At 37.0% G+C, this 4,859-nt stretch overlaps 1 long non-coding RNA gene across 1 annotated transcript; it reads right to left on the reverse strand.

The window, feature by feature from the left end:
- Window positions 1–526: 526 nt before the first annotated feature.
- LOC109047229 lies at window positions 527–1,362 on the reverse strand. The gene is made up of 3 exons (XR_006159957.1): window positions 1,208–1,362; window positions 880–1,016; window positions 527–556 (listed from the first exon to the last, which is right to left on the reverse strand). It is a non-coding gene; the product is annotated as an uncharacterized LOC109047229 (long non-coding RNA).
- Between the last annotated feature and the right edge of the window lie 3,497 nt (window positions 1,363–4,859).

Here is a 4,859-nt window from a genome sequence, read left to right on the forward strand (position 1 = left end):
ACTGATGTACGATAAAAAACTCCCATAATGACGGGGCTAGGAGGAGGCTGGTGACCTGCGAACATTCAAATAAAACTTTAATAACCAAAATTAAACATAAATAGCGCGACAGCCCCTAGACGGGTGACTGCTGCGCACAAACACAAAAAACCAAACCAAAATAAAACCCAGGCCTGGTCCTCTCTAGTCCTTCACTGTCGTCGCTCCTCTTTTGTATCCTCCCCAATCTCCTCCGTGGGGACTCGAGACCGGAAAAGAAGAGTGGAGCAGGTGTCGCTCCCCGTTCCCAATCACTCCACCGGCCTCGCTCCATTCCCCACGGCTCCGGAACCCGCCCCACTCGTCATAATTACATATTCATTTTATACTTTCAGTTTATGTCGTTTGATATAGAAGTGCTAAATTACATTCACAGTTATGATCAAAGATATTTTAACAGCTCCATTATGGATGAGTTTAATCTTGACATCATGATGAAGGTCTTATACTATAGACTTGTATTCTTTCCAAACCAACACAAAACCAACACGCTCAGCAGCCTCTACTCCTGTTTCACCTGTAAAAAAAAAAAAGCAAAATAGCATTCAAATGAATAGAAAACCAACAATAAAAAAAATAACATTTCTCTGTGTTCATGTATGTTTCTATTAATGCTGCATTATTTCATTTGAAGGTCTAATCCTCTTCCACATGTATGCATTAGTAATCATTTTTAAATAGTAATATATAACAGTTAGCATAATAACTTTAGATTTGTTGAAGCAGTGCTATTTGAAGCTGTAAGTTTGGCATTGTTTATATTAATTGCTTGCTATTTAGCAACATCTCACCAAAATTACCATCACACATATTGATTTATAACAGTACTATAGTGAGAACCTTCTGAGGATTCCTCATCTGATGATGACTTGTCTTGTTCTGTTGATTTCACAGGATCCTCCGGAGCTTTAGACCGAGTTAACAATCCACTTAAGTAGTTCACAACAGTTCTCCCGATCGATTGTTCTTTCTCCAGACTGTAAGAAGGAATCAGAAGAGAACAACAGTGTTGAGTGGAACACGTTGAAATTTTTTGTACTATATTTTAATAATTACAAAGTAGACTGTAACAAAAATATTTGTTTAATTTTTGAAATATATTTAAACAAGATACATGATGCTTGTCTGTTTGTGTTAGCATGACATCGACACATGGATGTTCACTCACCTCAGTTTACAGTTTGAGTCTCGTAGCACATCACTGAGCTTCTGCTTCTTTGAGTCTCTTATTTTATTGTTACTCAGATCAAGCTCTTTTAAAAACTGCAGGGCTTTAGTGTTTCAGCCAAAGACTGAGGTAAAGAAGAAACGTCTGTAATGCCACACAAAATCAAGACTAGAAAGAGAAAGACAGACAGAGGAAGAAAATTATTTTCCCTTTAACACAGAGTGTGATATTAACCCAGAGGACACAGACACGTTTGTCATTTCTTAGCATCATTTTGTACTAGACAAAATCACAGTCACTTCAACAGGAGACCATGTGATGAGGAGTTTCACATAATGACTTTCCAGTGGCAGAGAAATTCATAGTGTTTCCCTTTCATTATTTAAACTCTGGTGGTCCGCCATAGTCTAATTTGTTACACCAGAGTTTGATAATGAACCAAACATACTTTTGCTTCAGCAATGAATGCATCACTCTCAGACAGTCAGTGAACAGCCGTACTGTATTACTCTCGGCACTGTAGCGGGGTGGGGGGGGGGGCGTGGTTTAGTGAAGTCTGCAGCGGGAGGAGAGAATCAGGAGACGAACGGTGAGTGTGTGGTTTGGAAGGAATAATCACACCTGTCTCTTGTTTCAGTAATTGGCGTGGAAAGAGTATATAACGCCAGGAGAAACAGGAGTAGGTGAGAGAGAGAAGGACTGCTGATGAGTGCTGACCTGGAAAATACGAACACGGAAGTGATTTGAACGTTGTGTTTATGCCGCTGCGAGGAAGCACCACTTTGATTTAAGAGTGTTGAATTTAATAAAACATTGTCAGCAGTCAAGCCGACCCCTTGTCCTCTTCCTTTCCACCCACGAACTCTCTACAAGCACGTTCCCTGGAAACCCCCAGAAACAAAACACAGCAGACTGCACTACTTTCTGTTCCTGACATCACCTTTCACAGAGAAGTCAAAAATATTTGCATGTTTTCAATAAGCTATTCAGATTTTTTCTGTTTATCAAACAACACTAAATATTTAAAGACTTATTTTCAATTTTTTTTTTTTTTTACTAAAATATTTTTACATTTTAATCTGGACTAAAACATGCCAGAATAAATATATATTTAAAAAGGTTCTGTATTAAATTATTACATTTTAAAGCTGTGTTCTTTTGAAACATTTGATTAATTTTACCATTTTGTTTACTGTTTTATTGTATTTTCAAAAGCATTGTTATGCTTATGCTTATTCTTGTTATTTTCTGTTAATGTTATAATATCATTACAGTTATCACAAACATAATTTCTTACATTAAACTAATTGCTTTTTTTGCGCTCTGTTTCTTACACTCTTCTGGTGTGAGGCGCATGTACTTCAGCAGCTTGGCTGATACTGTTACCCTGCTGTTGTTCACTCTGTGGCCTCATCATTTTTATAAAAGTGTCTTGTAGTTACACATTTATTCATGAATTATTTATTCTGAGGTTCTTTGTGCCACACTGCACATTTAAAGATAATCAGTAATGAAATAATCACCTGCCATGTGTTTTGTATCTGTCAGGTGTTTATAACAGACCCTGCTTTCATCAATTCATAAAACACAACAGGAATTATTTATATACTATACACAAATACTATATTATTTATTATTTATATACAAATATAATGTAAACTCAGACTCTTTTTGAGATATTGAGTGAAAGTGTTATAATTAAATTGCAATGTTGAAATGATTTTAAGCATTTTTAAGCACATTCCTCACCTCAGTCTCTCCAGTTTACAGTCTGAATCCTTCAGTACGTCACATAAGTGTTTCACTCCTGTGTTTTTTATTTTTTTATTTCCACTGAGGTCCAGCTCTCTCAGGTGTGATGGGTTTAAACACAGAGCTGAAGTCAGAATGTGACACTGTTTCTCTGTAATACTGCATCCACACAGACTGAAGACAGAAACAGAAAAGACAATTAATCAGATCCATGTTAAGTTTATGTGTGCGTGCATCATAACTAAATGTCATATTGCACACTAATACACCAGCAAAAGCATGAAAAAATATATTATAGAACTATAAACCAATTCCTAGCCAGGATTTGAGGATACTAGATTCAACCCAAGTTTACACAATCATCACTCAGTCAAAATACATTATAAATGCAGATCTGATTTCGTGAATTATAAATGTAGAACTGACTGAAACATTTCAATGGACTATTTTCACATTATTAGTGTGAGAAAAATCAAAGGTGTCTACTTGGGTTTATGAAATCGTGTTTTTGACAAAGTTAAAATGAGGATAGAAAATGATCAATTTTACAAACATTTACAAACTTTTGGAGAGAAAAGAATATTGCTGACTTCATAAACAAACCCCAGACGCATGCATTTCATGACCCCTTTTAGATTTAGTGAAAAGCACCATCAGTGTTATAGAAAACACTTTATTCTGTCAGAATATAGGGCTCAGAAAAAAAAAAAAAACACTTTCAATTAATCGTTTTTTAAAATGATGTTGATTCGATATCGATTCTCAAGAGTCGTGAATCTATCTTTTCCGATATTTATTTCAGGAAACATTTAAAAGAAGATTTGATAAATGTGAATCTTTTCAATAGTCTTCTCCACTAGATGTCATGCTCTTATTTATCTTGCACACTATCACAACAGAAAGCCTGTCACTCCTAATGTAACATTTGCTGACGCATTTGGTCCTCTTTTTGACATTCGCTGGCGGCCTCCGGAGGACATTCGTCCGAGCCAGTTTGAGAACGTCCCTGTTTCGTCCCTCATCTGCCATTTCCATTACAACACTTAAAAAATACTGTCGCCATATGCGTGGCCCTTTAATCACCAGACCTGACCAGTGTTGGGGTTATATGTAATTTAATTACAAAATAAATGTAACTGTAGGGGAGCGCGGGGCACAAAGTAACGCGGGGTTAGTTGTAACACACGTGGTTTGAATATTTCCATCGAGCGGCAACCTCCTGCTCTCTCTCGTGAAGCCAACAAGGAAGTGACTAAAACTGTAATTCATCGACTGGCTGCTTGAGTCTGGCTGCAAAAGGGAGTCAGTCCCACAGACTGCCCATGTTAAAATGCCCAACTTTACAGCAGAAAAAAACATGTTTACAAGCCTGGTTCAAAAAATGATTTAAGTCTATATAGCTAATTTTGCCATTCATGACAACAGTGAGGGGGGTGAATTTTTTCATAACTCATCCGTTTAAATTATATTAAGCCTTAAAGTTCTGCATAATTAAAGGCGTAGCCACTTGAGTGACGTGGATTGCCGCTGCTGTCATCACCGTCGAGCTAGGTGGGTGTGGCTTCACCAGTGAGCTCCTGCCTTTTTGCCCATTTTCGAATGTCCGGAGAGTCGCGCGGGTGACGTTGCTGCCAAAGATGGCGACGGCCCGCTCTGCACACTTTGAGCTTCAAAACTGCTCTTCAGGAGTCTACGGGTGACGTCACGGACAATACATCCATGTTTTTATACAGTCTATGAAAAAAGTTTTGTTTTGCAGATTTATATTATTATTTTTTACAGTATAATAGATTTGAATACATTGTAAAATGAAGTTAATGTTAAATTAATAATTTTCATTCCTGGAAAAAGAAAATAGGAGTAACTGTCATCAAATCAGGAATCTGTTTTCATCATTTAA

The sequence above is a fragment of the Cyprinus carpio genome, unplaced genomic scaffold (genome assembly GCF_018340385.1).
Source record: "Cyprinus carpio isolate SPL01 unplaced genomic scaffold, ASM1834038v1 S000006805, whole genome shotgun sequence".
NCBI classification, from domain to species: Eukaryota; Metazoa; Chordata; class Actinopteri; order Cypriniformes; family Cyprinidae; genus Cyprinus; species Cyprinus carpio.